The 21,240-nt window shown below is 58.8% G+C and overlaps 2 long non-coding RNA genes across 3 annotated transcripts; both read right to left on the reverse strand.

The window, feature by feature from the left end:
• Positions 1 to 5,607: 5,607 nt before the first annotated feature.
• Positions 5,608 to 8,183, reverse strand: LOC123609327. Its single transcript, XR_006717751.1, has 2 exons — positions 7,521 to 8,183; positions 5,608 to 7,216 (listed from the first exon to the last, which is right to left on the reverse strand). It is a non-coding gene; the product is annotated as an uncharacterized LOC123609327 (long non-coding RNA).
• Positions 8,184 to 10,268: 2,085 nt separating this feature from the next.
• On the reverse strand, positions 10,269 to 15,150 carry LOC123609865. 2 transcript variants are annotated; one of them, XR_006718012.1, is made up of 3 exons: positions 14,575 to 15,150; positions 12,150 to 13,789; positions 10,269 to 11,353 (listed from the first exon to the last, which is right to left on the reverse strand). It is a non-coding gene; the product is annotated as an uncharacterized LOC123609865 (long non-coding RNA). The 2 variants fall into 2 exon arrangements; XR_006718013.1 differs by lacking the exon at positions 10,269 to 11,353 and having other exon boundaries at positions 11,916 to 13,789.
• Positions 15,151 to 21,240: the final 6,090 nt, after the last annotated feature.

A 21,240-nucleotide genomic window follows, 5' to 3' on the forward strand; every position in this document is an offset into this window, starting at 1 on the left:
TTGAACCCCAGCCGGAGCCACCGGCTCGGGACCGGGCCTTTCTTTGGAAGCCGATTTCGGTTCATTGAAAGGGGGCGGCAGGGGGTGGGCTTGCCCCCAGAGCCAGCAGCCTGCTTTGCTGGCACTTCTCGAAGGAGCCCCTCCCGGGCAGGCGTCTGTCCACTCGCCTGGCCCCGCGGTCCTGGAGCTCGGTCGGCGACGTGGCCGGACACGTGGGGTGCCGCTCGGGGGCCGGCTCGGCATTCCCCGGTGGATCAGAAAATCTCTTTTCTCGTATTGGGAAGGCTTCGCCTCACTCTCACGTTTCCCTTTTAGCAGATGAGGCGGCACCTCGCAAGGGAAGGACGTTCATGTGACTCCTTCTGCACACGGCACCTGAGGCCGTGCTTGTTTAAATGCTTGTCGCTGTGCATTGAAATTCCACTCAGTGATGTTCCTGCCCTCTTTCCTCTGTTTCTCTTACACACACACACACACACACACACACGGCCATGGCCACTTCACTCAGGGCTGCTTGGTCTGTGGACAGTGCGTGCCCTGTGTGGGGACGGTGAGCGCGGCGTTGCGATACCTTCCCAAGTGGCTTAAAGTGGCTTGGAACAATTTGAGGCAATGAGGAAACCGAGGCACAGAGAGGCCAAGTCCCTCCCAGGCCTGCGTGGTTGTGAGCCTGCCACGTGTGAGCCCTGTCTCCCACCGCGTGCAAATCCCTCTGCCTCACCCCACGCGTTTCTCCTTTCCTCCTCGGTGCCCTCACCCCCTGCCCCCTCCTCACCCATGTTCTCCCCACACTTGGAAACGGGTTGTTTCACAGGTGCAGGGCTTCCCGATAGTATTAGAAGCCTGTCATCCAATTTGCTAGCTCTGCTCCTAAACCATTCGAGAAGATAACACAGATTTACTCTTCTGGTAGAATCCGAGCTAGTTGGGGGTCAGAGAGCAGCTTTTGAGACGGTCTTGCCTTTTCGAGCTTGAGAAACAGACGATGAAAGGTACTGTCCTGCAGAGCCACGCCGAGCCCGAGCAGGACGACGTACTGGGATGAGACGGACGAGCGCCGGGGCTGCTGTCTGCTGGTCACCAGGGAGCACGCGCGGGAGAGTGTGCGGAATCTTGCTGTTTCATACGTTGTATGGAGCACCTTGGAGGGATGGGCTGCGTGCAGCGGTGAGAGGCCGCTGTGCTCGCGGCGGGCAGGACCGAGGAGGAGACGCTCCGTTCTGGTCTAGAGCCGAGCCGTGGGGTTCAGGAAGTACTTCCTGTGAAGGGAGGTGGGGGTCCTGCCCAGCTGTGGCCGGTCCCCCTGCAGGGGACCCCCAAGGTCCTGCATTTGGTAACTTGTCTGTTTCTTTCTCCTTTTTCCTTAGAGAACAAGAGAGAGACGACAAGACTATGAAACCGTTCAGATGATGACGTTCACCAAGAGTTGGCATCACTGGCCGGGTGAGGTCTCAAGAACTCACCTGCCCCCCGAGGCCACTGTCCCCCCCCCCCCACCCCAGCCACTCCGCGAGAGGCCCCGCAATCCTGCCCCCGACGTGATTCCTAACCAGGCATCTTATTTCCCGGTAGCTGGCGGGAAAAGCCGGCTGACCCTCTCCGCTCCCCCTTAAGTGAGTGTGCCGCTGCTGCCGCATCCGAGCTGGGCTTGCGACATCTCCTGTCCACTTCCGCGTCGCCGGTAGAGGTCCGCCAGGCAGAAATGGGCAACGATACTACCTTTCTGCAAACTTCCCACGTGGTCCCGGCGATCCGCGACGTCCCGGGAGAGGACCTGCCGGATGCCGCAGCGGGGCCTCCACTTCGGACACTGTCTCCTTCCCCGTGTGTCATGTTTCCCGCAAGCACGCGCTAGCGAACGCGTGAAGGAGGGATCCTGTACAGAGCGAGGACCCAAGGTGGAGAAACAGCTTCCCGAAGATGCGTGTTGTGCTGAGTTCCGACGCGAGACCCTCGGCCCACCGGCATCCTGGCCGCTTTCTGTTCTAGAAAAGTCCATGACTGTGAGTTGGCTCAGGTAAGAATTTGGCATCCTCTGGATTACTGGGACATAAAGATGAGGAAGCCCGGGGGACTGACATTAGGACTGGTCGCTCTGTAGACAGAACTCACTCTTCACAGCGGCAGCTCAGCGTTCTCAGGGGGCCTGAGGACCGGACGCTTTGTCACCGGCCTCTTCCCACACGTCAGCGCTTCCCCTCCCTGCAAGGTTTGATGTTTCCAAGGTGCCAGCCGGACCTTATACGTTCCTCCAGTTGGCCAACCGCAGGGGCAGCAGGCAGCAACCCAACACACAACAACGTACCACACCTTACCACACCTCACCGCATCTCATACAACACACTCCGCTTCACACCTCAACACGACACCTCACAACACCACACAGCGCCTCACCACGCAACACCTTACCACACCTCACCGCACCTCAACACACACACCTTACCGCATCTCACAGCATTTCACCACACCTCACCAGACATCACTACGCCTCACCACACGACACCTCACCACATAGCACCTCACCCACCTCACCACACCTCACGCAACATACTCCACCACATCTCAACACCACACCTCACCACACCATGCAACATCTTACCACCCCTCACAATACCACAGCTCAACACACAACAGCCGACCACACCTCAAACAACATAGTGTACCTCACCACACCTTACCGCATGACACCTCACAACACCACCCACCTCACCACACCTCACCACACCTCAAACAATTTACTACACTTCACCACATCTCGACACACGATACCGCACAACACCTTACCACGCATCACCACGTAATACCTCACCACACCTAAAACAACATACGACACTTCACCACACCTCAACACAACACCACACCACACAACGCCTCACCAAACCTCAAACGACATACCACACCTCACAACACACCACATACCACGCTACCTCTCACAGCGCATCATACCACACCTGTAAGATGGCGCCATACGAGACCTCGCTGCACTCACAGCGGCACGGCACAGCACGCTGCACAACGCGTCGGCCCCCGCCCCGTACCTCTCCCAACCCCAGCCCAGCGGTGCCCCGCCTGAGTGTACAAGCTGGGACCACCGGGGATCCCCCGGAGGAGTGATGGCAACCTGCCCAGCTGGAGGAAGAAACAAATGTTTGTTTGGACAATTTGCATCCGCTCCTTCGTACTCCTTCTTCAAACCGGATAGAAGAGAACTCTGTATAATATACACAGAAACCCCTGTTACTGGTGAGATCTTAAATATTTATACCGCGTACAAACAATGCCAAGGAATTCCCTCCACGCCATATATTGACTCGATAAACATGGGGCCATTAGGTAGCGTTTGTCTTATTTATACGTGACAAGTTATTGATTACAGTGGAGTGAAATCTGAAGGCCAAGATCGCAAGATCAAGATTTTTATATACAACATGCAGTTGGGTTTGGCGACCACGATAAGCTGGGAGGTTGACGTGCCGCGCTGCTAATCTCCGAGGCCGCAGATGTGCAGACCCGGGGAGGCTGGGCCTCCTTGTGTGGCTGGAGGTGGAACAGCCCAGCCTCGCTCGTGTGGGGGTGGGGGGAGCATCCTGTTCCGCTAACACGGCGGCGGGACCCACCCCAAGCACCTGGGACGCCCGGGGTCCTGAAGCACCTCCCACGTGTCCTCTGTCGGTGACTTTCTGGATTCGTCACAGAAAGAAGAATCGGGAGGGGTGGTTCTTACCCCTCTTTTCTGCTCTGCACCCCGCCCTGGCCAGCTCTGGCCCCTCAGCGCCATTTCCCTTCCAAATGCCGCTATCGTTGAGCATAATAGGAAAGCAAACACAGCGTGGCTTTTTTCCACAAAAGAGTGTAGACATTTCAGAAGAACATGTTTCATTTTATTATTATTTATCTCTGGGAATAAAGAATACATCCAATAAGCCAAGAGAAAACACAAAGACCAAATTCCTCCCACTCTCTAGTCCAGCTTCTAAAACGGTCTTCCTCAGGCCTCCTCCAGCTTCTTAGATTCTGGGTGACCGAGTTTTCATGCTGTTTGGGTTCAGTTTCCAAGGAAGGTCAGACAGAGCCCTTGTACAGTAGGTTCTGGAGAAACGTGAACCGACAGGGGTAAAACGTCTCAGTGAACAGCAGAGGGGCGGGGGGGAATCAGCACACATGGACACAGGAGCCCGGTCAGAACCGTCGGCGACAGCCGGCCCCTCTCTGACCTTGCTCGCTGAACACGCCAACTTTGACATTCCAGCTGGGACAGAAGTGTGTGCGGGGGACATCGTTCACGACCGCACCTCTGCATCCTCGGTGCCCTTCGGTCCCGTCCGGCGGGGTTTGGTGAGGCCCAGAGGGTGAAGGGCTGGCCCACGCCTCGCCGGCCACCATCTGACCCACGCGCTCTGCTGCCGGCCCACGCCTCCCTGGCCACCCTGTGCGCGTGTCTCCCGGCTCCACGCCGAGCGTGGCCTTAAGCGGTCTGTGAGGCATCTTTTCCACCTGGGAAACTGGGCACTGTCTAAATCAGGGCCCTGTCTTCTTTCCAGACGCAGACTGTGAACATTTACTAGCTCGTCACTGCGTCTGACCGTCTATCTTCCCAACCATGGAGCCACTTTCTCGGCCAACCCTCCATTTAATCCAGCCCCGACGGTGAGAGGGATCCACTCGAGAATGATCAGGAGAGGCGGGGAATTAGGCCGAGCAAGAACCGACTGACGGGGACGCGGGCAGAGGGCTCCGAGAGCAGAATCTGACTGGATTTTTGTGACTTTTCCTTCTCCGTTTATTCACAGCTGTCTCATTCACACCTAGGTCTTTTTCTGCGACTTTTCCCTGCACTCTTTTCAAAGCACTCGGCTTAGGTTTTGTGGCCATGATGACTCTATTTTCATGCACGGATTGGATCAGGATGAGGCTCGCCTAATTAAATCATGCAGTTGACACTAGTGAGTGTGACGAACAAGTGTCTGTGCTCTCGTGTGCGCAGAGCTGGGCCAGTGGGGGCAGAGCGCGTGTCCCCTCAGGAGCGGAAGGCCTGCCGGACTCCGGGACACGGGCGAGAAAGCCTCTGTTGCGTTCAGTGCCTGCCACCTGCCTCCGGGCTCTCCGCCGCCTCCCTGGGGTCTTTTGGAACCTTTTCTTACGTTGGGGACAACCCCACTCCCCTGAGCCTCAGCCTACCAAGCCTCACGCTTTTCTCCAAAGCTCGCAGGCTGACGGGAGGGAGGTGTGTGAGTGTGAGGCCGAGGCCACAGCCCCGGAGCGGCCGAGAGCGCCTGCCTGCACGCCCCGATTTCAGAAAGAGTTTCTGCTAACTGAGGAGCCCCGTTTGCCCCTTGGGAAGGGACAAGGGACCCGCGTTGGGCCGGTTGGAAAGGCTCTTCTGGCCTTGGACTCTAAAGCTGAATGATACCAGGAAAGAAGAATAAAGTCTCGAGTGGATTTAATGTCAAGGCTCCCTCAGTGTGGGCTCAGAGCAAGTAGGCGGGGGGGGGGCCCGGGCCACAAGGCTGAAATCCTGGAAACTTATAAACTGAGTTAACAAGCTGGTAAATAAAATATTTCTGTCTTTCTACATTGAAAACTAGAGATTTGCAAGGAAAATTAAAAAAATGTATAAAATTATGTTTATTTGATAAAAATTGTAAAAATAAAAGAGACAGCTTAATTCAATTATTATTGTGCCTGTTTGGGTATCCTCTTGGTGGGTTGTTAACATTTACATTATATGAAACTGGAGGCATACAGAATTCATAAAGTTTTACATAGTCTGCAAAAGCTATGTTGTTAAAAAATCACGATTTTCCTGTTATTTATGTTCTATTGCCCTTAAAGGTCTAATTTGCATCAAAAAACAAATTAAATATAAAGAAACAATAAATTAAAAAAATTTGTCTTAAAATATGTATTTCTTTTAAATATTCAGGATTCTATTGTAAGAATAGAAAAATGCAAATTAATCATATTTAATTAATACCAAAATTTTGATTCAAACTTAACTAAAGCCACATCTAAATTTAATTTTTAAAAATTTCAATTAGATCTTACCAAGCATTTTGTAAAATCAAACTTCATACTTAGCCACCTAGACCTGTCCATCTAGTGGCCAAAGAGTTGGTATCACGCTTCAGCCGTGTGTTAACTGAGAACTTCCAATTTACCGAATTGTTTCCACTGTATCCCGTTCCTTGCTGCCTGGGCCGTTGTAGCCAACCCTGAACCAATTCCCGAGATCCAGGCGGAGAATCCAAAAGAACGTGGAGCTGGATCCTTGGTGCTGCAGACAAATAACACTGTGCCCTGCGAGGCTCTCCTGTATTTGGGAGACCGAGAGAGCAGACCTAACATGTTAATTTTTCTTTTCTCTTACCCGAGTTTTTCTGCTGCTTCAATCAGTACCTTCCCCAACTACCTGCGATGAAAACCAGAGTTTTCAAAATTTTAGTTTCTATTTGTTATCCCCTTTTGAAAAGGGCAATAAAATGAGTTCCTCTAAAAATGAAACGAAGCAAGACGGAAAACACAAGCTCCTGTCTTTCGTCGGCTTCGACAGACATACGATTGCCTCTTCAAACGTCCTTAGCTGTTCCCAAGGGCCTGCCCTCCCTCCGTTTCTGTGCTTCTCTGTCAGGGTCCAGTGGGAAGTGTCCACCCTGTGGCGGGACACAGCTGCCTTCGTGCTGGCCATGGGGCCTCGAGCTCGTTTGTGAGGGGAGCAGGCACCTAGGGCTTAGGTTGGGCCGGACTTGACCCTCGGTGGCACAGGTGGCCACGTTTATTCCACACAGGTACGTGTCATCCTGGGTTCCTGACATGCCGGCACCCCGGATATCTGTGGGGTCTCCCTTCCCCTTTCTAGTCCTTGGCCACCGGCTTCCCTGTGTTCTCAGAAGCTCGCTTTCTGTTGAAGAGCTCTGCTCTGGCACACGGAATCGCACCCAAAATGGGCCCGATACTGGGTGTGGGGGACATACTGCTTGTTCTCGGCGGGGCAGCCCTGTGCGAGGCTGGCCTCATGGAGACATCCCCGTGGCCCTTCTGTGCTGCCTGTTGGTGCTTCTCGAGGCAGGAGGGATGTCCTCTCTGAGCTGACTTCTCTGGTTGTCTGCCCCCTTCCTGGGAAGTGAGGCCTGTGTCCCTTCCCAGGGCAGATCATTCCAAGCTGATGTTTTCATGTCATTTCTGTTGACGAATCTCCTTGAGAAAGGCGGCTTGTTGCCTGCACAATAGTTCAAAGTGAAAAAGCCAGTATTTGCAGTTACTTTTTGTAAAACACTTTTTTCATCTAAAAGAGTGGTGGCTCCCGGGTGGCTCAGCTGGTTAAGCGTCCGACTTCAGCTCAGGTCGCGATCTCGAGGTTTGTGGGTTTGAGCCCCGCGTCGGGCTGTGTGCTGACAGCTCGGAGCCTGGAGCCTGCTTCGGATTCTGTGCCTGCCTCTCTCTCTGCCCCTTCCCCGCTCATGCACTCTCAGAAAGAAATAAACATTAAAAAAAAAAAAAAAAAAGAGTGTATACAAATTTACCTGTGCCTTTTGGGGAGTGTGCACTCTTGTTTTCAGGACATGGGCTGCACAGGCTGCGTTTGCACGAAAATATCGGGAGTGGCCCGTGCCCTTGATGGGTTTGGAGAGTAGGACGTCCACGGCCCTGCATGGAAAAGGCAGACTTCCTCTTTGCTTGGCGTGGCGTCTGGAGTCTCGCTTGCTTAAATCCCAGCGGAGGTGACGGTGTCCACGTGGTGTGGAACCGAAGACGGCGTGCTGTGCGCTCAGCAGCTGGCTGGGGCCGTGGGAACCCCGGCGGCAGGGTGCTGGCCAGGAAGGGTTTCTGCACGTGCATTCGTCTCCTCTGGCTGGGCAGCAGGGGCAGAGGCGGTGAGGAGGGGACTGTAGATTCCAGCACGCGGTCCCTCCATCTCTGAGTACGAGGCCACCTGAGCACCAGCCACGGGCTTCCTTCTGCACAGGGTGCTCCAGTCCCCCCTCGGGCCCTTGCGGCAGCCAGCCGGGGTGTGACGGGGCGTTTCTGCCCCTCAGCCCTACAAGAGGTGGCCGTAAAGAACAGAGAGATGGTGTCTCTACTTTTACTTCTTCCTCTTTTCGTATTTGCTAGTAGAAAAGTGGAGATTTATGTAAAATAAAAGAAGCATTTCTTCTCAGAACTGGGAAAAAAAATCCCCAAATGACATTGCCCCGACGCGCAAGCACCCATCACAAGTTTTAAGCCTGCCACCTGGTATATTTCCTGGAAATAAAGCTTGAGATTTGGTGCCAGGCAGACCTGGCTGGAACCCTACAGCTTTTCAGAGCCGGCCGTGTTCTTAGGGGACCGCTTGTCTCGAGTCCTTGGCCCAGGCCGCCGCGCAGCGGTTGGGGCGGTGGGTCTCGGCCCCGCGGGTGAGCTAAGTGACCGTAGGCGGGCCACTTCCTGCGGGTTCGCCTCTGCGGCGTGGGGTGGTCCTACCACAGAGTGTTCGGGAGGGTTCTATACAGAGACGTGTGTGGAATGTGACCCCAACCCGTCATCAGGGGCCATTAGTCCCTTTATGGTGATGGGGAAGCAACAAGCACACAGCATTCACTCAATAAATTCTTTTCCTTTCTCTCCAACTTGGTTAAACACCTGGTTTACAGGCCCTGATGCTCTCAAAAGTGACCTCTGATATTTATAACCTACAGATACCTCTTGGTTTTCCCGCATTCAAGTTTATGTGGAAAGTCATTTTTTTTAATGTTTATTTATTTTTGAGACAGAGAGAGACAGAGCATGAGCATGGGAGGGGCAGAGAGAGGGGGAGACACAGAATCCGAAGCAGCCTCCAGGCTCCGAGCGGTCAGCACAGAACCCGACACAGGGCTCGAGCTCACAGCCCAGGAGATCATGACCTGAGCCGAAGTCGGACGCTCAACCGACTGAGCCACTCAGGCGCCCCAGAAAGTGATTCTTAAATTATTCTAATAAACGATTATTGCACGCCAGGTCACTCTGCCCCTGGCGTCTCTCCTGCGGGACCTGTCCTCTCGCAGGGACCTGCCGAGTGGCTGTGCTGCCAGGAGCACGGGAACCGTGAGCGGTGAGATCAGGGGTAACAGCCAAGGGGTGAGGCCAGATGCTGCCTCCTTACGGGAGCTCTAGCGGCTGAAACATGAACGGTTCTGGAAGCTTTATGCTCCCTGATGTTTTTATGGGTTAATAAAGTAAATATCTCCTTTCAAAAAAGGATGTGTTTAGGAAGCTAAACTGTTCTCTTTTTTGAAATGAGTGATCTATTTTACAGAGCTTAAAAGTATGTCCAGCCCGCCTGCCGTAAATCCTTCTCTGGCTGTAATGGATAATGTAAGCAACGTGGCCGCCGGTTAAACAGTTCCCGGGGTGGCAGAGCCTGGCTGTTTGAAACGCCTCTGCATTCTAAACAGAAACAGATGTGTGAGCCCCAGAGCTGCGCAGAAGTCATTCTTCAAACAGTAGATTAAAACATCTGTCAGGGGAGCCTGGAGGGGCCCGCGGCAGCCGCTGCAGCTGGACCTGCCAATCACTGGCTTCCAGAGGGCGGAGGGAGCACAGAGGAGGCCAGGTGGGAGCACAGGGGAGCTGGGAGGGAGCATAGAGGGGGCCAGGTGGGAACACAGAGGGGCCGGTAGGGAGCAGAGAGGGGCCAGGAGGGAGCAGAGAGGGGACCAGGTGGGAGCACAGAGGGGGTCAGGAGGGAGAAGAGAGGGGGCCAGGTGAGAGCACAAAGGGCTGGGAGGGAGCACAGAGGGGGCCAGGTGGGAGCATAGGGGAGCTGAGAGGGAGCAGAGAGGGGGCCAGGTGGAGCACAGAGGGGGCCAGGTGGGAGCAGAGAGGGGCCAGGAGGGAGCACAGGGGGGGCCGGGAGGGAGCAGATAGGGGGCCAGGTGGGAACACAGAGGGGCCGGTAGGGAGCAGAGAGGGGCCAGGAGGGAGCATAGAGGGGCCCGGAGGAAGCAGAGAGGGGTCAGGAGGGAACACAGAGGGGGTCAGGAGGGAGAACAGAGGGGGCCAGGTGGGAGCACAGAGGGGGCCAGGTGGGAGCACAAAGGGGCCGGTAGGGAGCAGAGAGGGGCCGGGAGGGAGCAGATAGGGGGCCGGGTGGGAACACAGAGGGGGCCGGGAGGGAGCAGAGAGGGGGCCAGGTGGAGCACAGAGGAGCTGGGAGGGAGCACAGAGGGGGCCAGGTGGGAGCAGAGAGGGGCCGGTAGGGAGCACAGAGGGGCCAGGAGGGAGCACAGAGGGGGCCGGGAGGGAGCAGAGAGGGGGTCAGGTGGGAGCACAGAGGAGCTGGGAGGGAGCACAGAGGGGTCGGGAGAGAGCAGAGGAGCTGGGAGGGAGCACAGGGGGCCTCACACAGGGGAACTGGCTTCATCACATAAGGTGCTAATGTCTTAGAACCAAAGGAAAAGAGGGCAGGTCCCTGCCTGTGGCCCAGCACGAAGGCCAAGATTGAGGGGGTGGGGGCAGGGGTCAGAACAGAAGAGTGTGGGGGATGCTTGGAGCTGGAGAGTCCCTCCTTTCCTTGTCTCCTGCCCCTCCTCGAACACGGCCCTGTGCTGGCCAGCGTGTCCTTGTGCTGTGGCAGGAGCTGGGCGCGGAGGGGCCCTCTGGCCTGACATGGACCCTCCAGTCGCCCTGCGGGAGGGTGTGGGGGGGAGGGATGCCCCTTGGCGGGTGGCCTCCCTGCTCGCCGTGGGTCGCCTCCGGCAGCCTGAGCCGGCGCTGCCCTTGTGGGTTTGTGAGAAGTGGTTTCATGATGTCTCATGGCAACAGAAGCTTCTAGTTCTACTTGTTTGTCATATCGTGAAATTATATTTATATTTGGGTAGAAAAAGATACAGGGTTTCTTTTCAGTGTATGATTTCTTGTTATTTAAATGATCAGTTGCTAACACACCTTCATGCTACTGTACTTTGAAGTCACACGCGTATAGACGGGAGAACACCCTGCCTAGAATACGTGAGGCGCTGCGTTCAGGGACGAGCCATCGAGTGGTGGGTGGCCCTGCAGGGGCTGGCCGTCTCTTCCCCAACGCAGTCCCCGGTGCCCCGGCTGTGGCTGTTTTATCCTCTGCTCTCGGAGTCCGTGCTCCCCTGGCCCCTTCCCGCGTGCCACAGGATTAACTCGACTCTGATTTACGCGGACTTGTTGGGCCAGCTCTCCTCAGACAACCCCACGGTCCCCCTCCTGCTGGGTCTCCCCAGGCTTCTAGCACTATCTTCAGAAGGAGCAGCGCAGTCACTCCAGACGGTCGCTTCCCTCCAGACCCTCACAGGGTGAAAATTGTGCCATGATGGACGAAGAGGCCAACATGCTTGCCAGACAGAGAACCAGATACATAGTGCTGTGGGGAGAACGTGGTCAGGGACTTAAGAGGCCTGCTCAGCCCTGCCATCGTTCCTTCCCCATGTCCTTCCCCGGTGCACCCTGCTCCCTCTACCACTCCCTTCCCTGGGTGCGGCTGGAAATGAAACCTAGAGGAGCAGTAGGTTCAGTCTACAACAGCCTCCAACCCTGGGGAATATTTAGGCCATATTAACAAATGCATAGGGTCCTGAAGAAAGGAGGTGATAGACCCATTTGACGCTGCACTCAGGCAACTGCTAGAGCATTGTGCTCAGCTGTGGTCCACACATAAGGAGGGCACTGTCAGTTTCCTGGAGACCGTACTGTGTTGTTCTTGTACATCAAAGTGTCTCGCATACCCAGTGTAGAGTTGGCAAAGAGGTACTCATTAACTCACTGTTCTCTATTCATCTGTCCAAAATACTCATCTACTGATGAAAATACGTTTTTGATCACTGGCTATGTGTGGGGCAATGTTATAGGTCCTGAGATACAATCGTAGATAAAGAATTTACAATGATTGGCTGAATGAACATGAATTGCATGTTCAGAAAGAGACAGAGAGAGAAGGACATCTATTTTAAGGGATTGGCTCATAAAAGTGTGGATTCTGGCAGGTCTGAGATGTACAGGGTGGGCCAGGAAGAGTAAGGCCTTTGGAGGGGGATTCCTCCTTCCTCCACGGACCTCAGTTTCTCCCAGGGTCCCGGTGTCTCCCCCTGCTTGGATGTGGCCCCCGCTGTGGGGGATCGTCTGCTTTACTCAAAGTTGGCTGATTTAAGTGTTGATCTCACCTGAAAATATGCTCACAGTGACATCTGGACAGGTATTTGGCCAAATGCTGGTGCTGTGGGCCAGCCAGGCGGACACATGAGCTGACCATCCAGGGGTGTGATAGCTGTTGGTGAGTTTACAATAGTCAGCTTACCTGGGAAGAGAATGGGGCATCCCACGCGATCCCAGGGGGAACCAGGGGTGTCCCACAGGATCCCACTGGATCCCAGAAGTTAGACTGGGACCAGGAGTGGAAACCGTGTGGGTTGACTGAGAGCAGCTGAGGCGGGACCTGCAGGGTCTGGGGGTCTTTTCGTGTCATTTGTGAAAAGCTCCAACGGGCTTTCAGGCAAGGGCCGCGCAGGCACACTGTCACCTCCAGGGGCCTCTCAGTGAGTGAGAACCAAGGTGGACCGAACTTGGCACGGCCCAGGCCCAGAGGAGGAGGAGGGAGGGACGGGCCGTGGGTGCCCTCCTCTGCGGTAGGGGGTGGGGGCCCCTACTTTCCCTCCCAAACACCCTGTCTCACGTGATGACCCCGCAGGTCCAGACACACGCCCCCGAGACGCCTCGATTTCCCGCGGAACTCTCCGGCCTTATCTTCTGCAGGTGACTCAGCGGGAAAGGCCCCCAGGGAAACGTGGGGCGGCATCAGCCACAGGGCCGCGGGCCCCACCTCCACCATCTCCCGCCTGTCCGCCCTCTCCCCTGCGCGGCACGGCCAGATGTCGCTGTGGGCCGCGGGCCACTTTCAACACCGCTCAGCAGGCTGTGCTGACGCAGGGCTGCGCTGATCCCGCGGTCCTTCACTCCGAGGTGGGGGCAGCGCTGCCCGAGCAGGGGTCTGGACCCGTCTGAGGCTCTCAGCCTACCTGTTGGATACCTCCTCCCCGAGGAGCCCGCGGAGGGAAGGGAGCCTGCGGTGGGTGGGCCCTCCAAGAGCAGGGCCGTTTAGCCTGAACATCCGCCGGGGCCCCCCAGGCTGTGGGGCCCTGACTGGGCAGGCCGGGCTCTGGGAGCCTCCCAGCGTGAGCTGGAGCTTGGGGGCCCGTGAAGCAACTTCACCCTGAGCATCAGGGCTCTGGGGCCACAGCTCCTCCAGCAGGGCCCGGGGTGTGGCCACACCTCCTATGCTGGGCCACCCCAGCCCAGATGCCTGTCCAGCTCTGAACGCCGCTCCTGCCTGGAGCCTGGGGTCACTCTGTCACCCGCAGGGGCACCAGGGTCACTCGGTCACCTGCAGGGGCGCCACGTGGACGAGAAGGGAGAGATGAAAGACCCCACGGCCGGCCAGCGGCGCCCCCTGCCAGCAATGTGTGTGGTGCCCGGAGTAGTCAGTGCGGTGACCTCAACCCCAGGCCCCTTGCCGCGGCCCCACTCCGCCCCGTGACCCCCACACCCGTGTTGCTGGGCACCTTCCCGGCCCCTTCCTCCTGTGCACACCCAGCCCGCCCCCGCCCCCCCCCTCCCCCAGCAGACCCTCCCCCAGCGGTCCCACCTCTGCCCGCCCCTGTGCCCCGCCTGCTACCTGTGCCCAGGGCCAAACAGAGGTGTCCCACCTCTTCCTTCTCCACAGAAAACACAACGGTATGTCCGAGCAGCGGCCTCTGCTTCCCCGGGTCTCTTCTCCACGCCAGTCTGCGGTGTGCTTCTGTGCCGGCTGCCAAAACCGCCCTGGTTATACCACCCACAGCTTCTTGTTGCCACCCTCCTGGCCCCTTTCTCACCGCTCCCCCCATTAATGCTGTTCTCACACAGTTCTCTGTGTGGCCCTCAGGACAGCAGAAGCCACATTGGATATTTGGAGATTCCTTCTGTAGGGAATTACTTACAGAATCTTGGTAGAGCTGGGAGCCAGTGCAGAAGGCACTAGGCCCAGGGACCGCACACACTGGGGAACCCTGTTGTCCTTGGTGGGTCTCCCAGGGCCAGGGACCCACCCCTGGGGCCCATCCTTGGGAGCCCACCTTCCCAGGAACCCACTCCCAGGGACCCGTCTTTGGGGACCCACCCCCTGGGGCCCATCCTCGGGGGCCTACCCCCCAGGAACCCACTCCCCGGGAGCCATCTTTGGGGACCCACCCCCCGGGAACCCACTCCCAAGGACCCGTCTTTGGGGACCCACCCCCTGGGGCCCATCCTTGGGAGCCCACCCTCCCAGGAACCCACTCCCAGGGACCCACCCTCATTGATGCCACCGAAATGGGCTTGCATGCTGTCCACTTTCTGACCTTGTGTGGTGTCTACACTGGCAGAGTTGCCCTGGCATGCTGCCGGGAGGGGGCCTAAGGAAAGTCACTTTCAGGTCGGCAACCCTGTGATCTGCTCCTGGAGCAGAGGGTGTGTGAACGTGGCAACGACAGACAAGGCTTGACACTGAGGTTTGGGTGGCCTCTTTCCTCCACGTCCCCCTTCCCCTGCGCAGTCCATCCCGCGCGAGCAAACCTGCCGACGGGGGTCCTGCGGTCCTAGAGCCCCTTCCGTGACAGGCACATGTTTACAGCTTTGCGTCCGATTCCCCGGCCAGGTCCCCACAGCTGTCAGGTCGATGGAGTCCAAGGACCGTCACATGCGATGTGTCAGGAACAGACCTGTCCTCCAGGACTGTGCCTTCTCTGAGCGTCCTGGGCCCTGTTGCCTGTCAGGAACTGGGGCCTCACCCCTGCGTCTTGCTTCCCGGCTCGCCTCCCTACCTGCACCCCCACCTGGCCAGGCCTCTCTCCCCACCTGGGTTACTTTGGGGGCTGGCTCCCACCCTCCTGGCCATGCCCCCAATGCCATCGTGTCACTCCTCCGCTCGGAAGGCCTCTGTGGGTCACATCACAGTCCTCAGGGTAAGTACGGTGGTCCTGCTGCCTCTGCAATGTCCCCATGTCTGAGGGCCCCCTACATCTACACTCCAGCTACCCGGGGTCCCTGGTCCTGCTAACTAATCCTCGTCATCTGTCCATGCCCAGAAAACACTTCCTGCAAAACCTTCTCGGCCCCCAGCTCTGGGCGCACCTTCTGTGAATGCACAGCCCCGAGCGACCCTCATCGCGGAGCTGCTGGGCCCCGTGTACCCCGCCAGACCCACGGCACCGCAGGCGGCCTCTGGGCGTCCCCCAGGCCCTGCACCTGCACCCAGCGCTTGCATATGGCAGATGAAACTGATAGATGAATGTGAAAAGGAAACAGACCAGGACATCGGGGAGAATTTAATCCGTGTTACTTGGAGGAATAAAAGCGTTTTGTCTTGTGAGAGCATGCTAAGGCGCCCGCCGCAGGCTCTGCCTCCTCATCAGGTTTTCTTGAACTCCTGGACTGAGCTCCTCCCTCAGGCTTCATAGGGCACCTTGCTCAAGCCCACCGTGATGTGTCCCAAGTCGTGTCGAACACAAAAGTCTGTCATCTATCCATGTCTGTCTGTCTATCTCTCTGTCTGCCATTTATTTGTCTATCATCTCTTACTTATCTGCATCTACCTGTCCATCTCTATCTATCCATCTATCATCATTATTCTTGTTACCGCTGTTACAATCCATCATCTATTTAAAGCCTGTTCTTCTCTGAGAGTCCTAGCAAAAAAGCGATGGTGCTTTGCTCATTCTGAACCCACAGGTCTCACAAAAGCGGGTGCCGCTCGACAAACACACTCCTGCTCCGCACATTGTTTAGGGGCTGCCGTGGCGGAGAGGACTTGCATGTGACGCGCATCCTCTGAAGGGGTGTGGCCAAGACCTGCAGGTGAAATCCAGGAACCGTGTGGCTGTCAGCAGTCTCCAGAACCGGAACGTTCCTCAGGGAGTGCGGCCCACCAGGACCATGGGGCCTGCTGGAAACAGTCCAGAATGTGACGGAAGGATGACCCAGGTGACCTTGAAAATGTCCTCCAAAACTGAGGAGGAGCCCCTCGCTGGCGGGAGAAGGGGTGTCTCCTGCCACGCCGGGGCTGGCCACGGCCACGTCCACTCCTGCCAGTCCTCCCGGCCTCGCACCCCTAGGCCTGCCGGGTGAGCCGCTCTCAGGACACCGCCCTGCCGGGGGCGGAGCGCGGGGCCAGAGGAGCGCCCACTGACACCGCGGCAGCTGACACAGCACTTTACAGTTTGTCTGGCCCTCTCTGTTGGCCCGTGAGGGAGGGCGCACGGGACACTTGGCTGGATTTCCCGCTGAGGCAACAAGCTCAGGAAGGCGTGAGTCGCCGGTGGGGCCCCGGCCTCGGGGGGCCCCCGGACGGCTCTCCGGCAGCACTTGGGGCAGCACCTGTGCCCTCCTCCCCAGCCTCGCACCCGGGCCTGACCTTTCCGGAACGGGAGGATCCGACATCGTGAGGTCAGGTGTTCACAGGTTCTGGCCGCGTTCTGTGCCCTCGCCGAGAGGCCGGCTTCTGGGAGCCCGGGCTTCCTGTGTTCAGACCGCCGGGCTTGGCCCCGGGGGGCAGCTGTGGTTGTTCAGCCGGCGATAAAAAGGGGAAACAATGGGGGGAAGTGCCCGGTGACCTGCTTTCTTTCTTAGTTATCACTGAGAAAATACTCTCCGACACCGCGGGGAATGCCCGGGGAGGCCGCCGCAGGGAGGCGGGCCGGGGACGCCCGCTCCGCCCCGGGCCAGGTCACCGGCCGGCCTCACGCAGCGAGCCTGCTCTGCGCTGGGAGCCGTCCAGACGGGCCCGGACGGGAGGCGGCTGTGCGGGAGAGTTGGGCTCGAAGTCCGTGGAGCACGCGGGCTTCATCTCCGGGACCGTGCAAACGCTTCGCTCATCTCCGGGAAGGCCACGTTTCTGTTCTCCCACCCAGACAGCTTCCTAGAGCCCCACTTAAGGGGCCCACAGGCCCTGGGGACTTGGCGGCCCTGCCCTCAGGGCCTGATGGAGGCACCTGATGGGCAGCCGGCCCCCCTTCCTCCGGCCACCGCGTGCTGTCCCACGAGGCTCCGCAGGCGCAGCACTCCCTGGGCCCGGGGCAGTTCACGTGGCACAGCCAGAGCCTGGCCTCCAGCTCCGGGCCGAGCAGCTGGTCACTCTCCCTGGTGCTGCCCGGGCACTGGCACGCCACCCAGCCTGGGGCCCGGGTCTGCCCGGCGCCGGGCTCCCAGGGGCTCTGCGCTCACCCTGTGCCAACGTGGACGCGCAGGGAGGGCCTGGAGGGTCCTCCAGCGTGTGTGCAGGTGACGGTGATGAGGCAAGGGGGCCAGAGGGGCCGTGCCAGCCGCTTGCTTCACTGGCCCAGCTCAGGGGGTTTCTCCGTCTCCCGGGCAACATGGGCGGCTTGGTTTCACCGTGTTTCGGGTAAAATCGGGCTCCTCCCAGGCCCGCAAAGTCCCAAGGGCAGCCCCGTTCCCTTCCAGCTGAGGCGACGGCCCTCAGCCTTGTCTGCGGCCGGGACACCGGAGCTCGTCCCATCCCGGGTCTTGGCGGGAGCCGCCCTGCGCGGCTGCTCTGCACGGCACGGTCCGCACCGCGGCTCTGTGCTCACTGGGTCCTGGCCCTCGCGCCACCTCATTGGCCTCAGCAGGCCCCGCTGTCCCTGGCAAGTCTGGTGTGTCCTGTGTTTATTTCCCCCAACAACCACTTCCTGTGATCTGAGCAACCTCGTTTGCTTCTCGCCTGTCTGCTCGACCGGAGCCAGGCTCCTCGAGAAGGAGGAGTCCCTGAGGTCCCGTGCCCTGCTCTGTCCCCGCCCCCGGACCCCAGGCGCAGACTGCATGGCCCAGGAGGTATTCGGAAGTGAGCCAGCGATTCGGGAGTACTCGCGGGTCTCGAGTTCGGGGGCCGGTGTGGGGGGAGGGGGAGGGTGGACAGGAGGACCCCTGACCTCCCTCTGCAGCGGGAAGACCTAGTTCTGCACTGTCACTGTGCAGTCTGGGTGCAGCGGCCGCTGGGTCAGGACACAGAGCACTCGGGCTCTGGAGCTGGGAGCACGCTGGCCGTGCCTCGATGGCTCTGGGCTCCTCAGCTCCTGTCACGGCACACTCCTCGAGTCCCCAGTGAATGCCAGGGCCGTGTGACCTCCTCCAGGACGAGGAGAGCTCCCATGCAGCTCCGGGTGACCCGGGAGCAGTTGCTGAGCGAAGAGCAACCAGACAGACCCACAAAGCATCTCACATCACAGCAGACGTCACAGTGGCGCTGTTAGTACAAGCGTGTCCCAGCCACATCCAGCTCGTTCTTCCTCCTTCCAGTCTGGCTCTGGGAGGGGGGGGTTCCTGCATCCCAGAAGGTCACAAAAGTGCTCCTTGAGGGGCGTGAGGACAGAGCTCTGGTGCCCGGCGGTCCCAGCCCCTTCCTGTCACCCCGTGCATGTGCAGCCTGAAGGGTGGGTGTGCTTAGGGCCCCAGCTGTTGACCTGCAGCAGGGAGGTGCCCGGGCAGCCAGGCCCTCTGGCAGCAACGTCTTCCCCGGCCCGTGGCTGCAGGACGCACTGTAATCTTCCCACAAATGCCCACGCTATGGACGGCCCGGCAAGGAGCCGTGAGTCGCGGCCCCTGGGAGCTGAGGGCCGTCCCCATGGAGACGGGGGACGGAGGTGGGAGCCCCAGTTCCATGACCCAGGGAGGGGAACCTGCAGGGAGCAGTGTGGCTTCAGCCCGGGGAGACCCTGGTGGGAATCCCGCCCCACGGGTCCCGGCTTCCGCTGTGGGAAGCTGGGGCAGAGGGCAGGGCCTCCCTCTGTGTCGCCCCCCACCCCCCGCTTCTGGGGGCGAGAGGGCAATTTTGCCACTGCCCAGAGCACGCTGGGTGCCAGCAGGTAGCAGGGGCGCCGGGCGGCCCGCACACGTGCCCTTTGCTATGTTCCATCAGCGACTTGCTGAATAAGGACAGGACGGGGTCCTGGGCCACACACCCTGAGCCCACGGTGCTCTCCTCACCAGGCACGGCTGAAAACGTGCGTGTTTGTTAGCAGCTTGAGCCAGTTTGCAATTTATCTTGGTTTGAACCCAAACAGGCTGCAGACCAAGACAAACAGTCTTTGATGTAATCAACGTATGACTCAGGCCCTTTGCAGGACGGTTCCTGTGCTGAGGAAACAAAAAAAAGCCTTGAAAAGTTGCCAGTGGAAAAGCGTGTGTCACAACCGAAGGTCTCCACACCCTGCTCCGGGCGGCCCGCGGTGTGGACGTCCGTGTCCCCCCGGGGCAGCCCGCGGTGTGGACGTCCGTGTCCCCCCGGGGCAGCCCGCGGTGTGGACGTCCGTGTCCCCCCGGGGCAGCCCGCGGTGTGGACGTCCGTGTCCCCCCGGGGCAGCCCGCGGTGTGGACGTCCGTGTCCCCCGGGCAGCCCGCGGTGTGGACGTCCGTGTCCCCCCGGGCAGCCCGCGGTGTGGAGGTCCGTGTCCCCCTGGGCAGCCTGCGGTGTGGACGTCCATGTCCCCCCGGGGCAGCCTGCGGTGTGGAGGTCCATGTCCCCCTGGGCAGCCCGCGGTGTGGACGTCCGTGTCCCCCAGGGGCAGCCCGCGGTGTGGACATCCGTGTCTCCCTGGGCAGCCCGTGGTATGGACGTCCGTGTCCCCCGGGCAGCCTGCGGTGTGGATGTCCATGCTCATCCTGGGCAGCTCTGGTGTGGACGTCTGTCTACATGCCTTGGGCTGCAGGAAGCATGTCTTTGTCGGTCACTGTTGTCAGGAGGTGACACCCACGTGTCGCCTGGAGCTCACGCATTCAGGGCAACACGAGGCAGGTTGGAACCGGGTGAGAGCCCCTTCATATGTGAGGTCAGAGCCTCCCAGGTGTCCTGCCCTCACACACAGCAGCGTCCCCATGGCTCAGGTTCCTCCGTCCCCAAGCACATCCTGAAACCATTCTGATGGGCTCTTTTCTTCTAGTGACAGGACATTTCTTTCTTTCCTGCACAGGCCGAGCAATCTGAAACCCCCAAAGATGTGCGGTGCCCTGAGTCTGTGGGGAGCAGAGCCCTGGGCTCGGCCTGGGTCGTGGCTCCTCCAGCGAGGACCTGTGGCTCGAGGCACTGAGACCTTGGGAGGACTTCTCCTGGAGCTGCGTGTGTGCGGGCTGCCCTCCGGGTCGTTGTGCTGCACGGCTGATGGGTCCCGTGTGTGGGGAGAGGATGTGCTCCCAGCACACCCCGTCCAGCCCAGCTCAGAGCCACTGGAAGGAAGGCCAGCCTGGGAAGACGCTGGCGTGACAGTCCTGGGGCCACCACAAGCCGCTGCTTGATTCTGCCCTTGGCTGTGGATTCAGGCCTGCCTTCCAGCCCTTTCCGAGTGCCGGCAACTTTCCGAGGTGTTAGACACGTCCTGATTGATGAGCAGCCTCTTTCTTCCCTGAGCAAAGGGTCCAGTTGGAGAGACAGATGTGAAGCCAGGGGACGTGCAGGGTCATCTAAGTGTCGGCCAGGACAGGCGCAGGTGGGCGGCTTGGACCCTGGATTGGTGCTTGTCTCTGTGACAAAGAGGGAAATTTGCTGCAGAAAACGCACCTCGCCTGCACCTTGGGGGCCTGGGAGGCCGCGAGGAGTGGAAGTCTTGAAAGCATGTGCCGCAGGCTCGGACCCCAGGGCCGAAAGTCCTTCTTCTCAGCAGAGAAGACACCCCACAAGGCTGTGTGCTGCTCGTAAGCATCTGACAGGCAAAGTGAGGTTTCCAGACAGAAGAACTTGCCTGAGCTTGAACCGTTGGAAGAATCTAGGTCAACTACTTCATGGAAAGTTTTGTGCCTAAGAAATGGGTTTGCCCACCCCCTGTACCAAGAGTACTGTCATCCTGCCCCGACCTGACAGCGATGACCCTGAACGCTGGGCATCCACCACCGCACCGGTCCCCACCCGTGGCCGGGAGGAAGGCAGGGGATGCTCCGGCCGTGGCCTGTGTTATGAGATGCCTTTCTTGGTGGAAACTGCACCCAGAGAGATAGTGTCCCTGACCACAACCGGGACCTGACGTTCTTGGGAATCTGCCAGGACCCGATGTGGGGCCCGGTCTATTGGGGCCCCGTCACAGCGAGGCTCCACTGGCTCCCACAAGCCCTGCTCCGACATGAGTCTCTGAGGCCCCTGCAAATGCAGAGCCCTGGGCCTCACCGGAAGGAACAGGGCCACCTCCGTGCGGACTCAGACACCACCCTGCCCTGCAGGGTCGGCAGAAGGTAGAAGGCAATGGAGAGGCTCTGGGGGCC

Source organism: Leopardus geoffroyi, chromosome B2, assembly GCF_018350155.1.
Source record: "Leopardus geoffroyi isolate Oge1 chromosome B2, O.geoffroyi_Oge1_pat1.0, whole genome shotgun sequence".
Lineage (NCBI taxonomy): Eukaryota > Metazoa > Chordata > Mammalia > Carnivora > Felidae > Leopardus > Leopardus geoffroyi.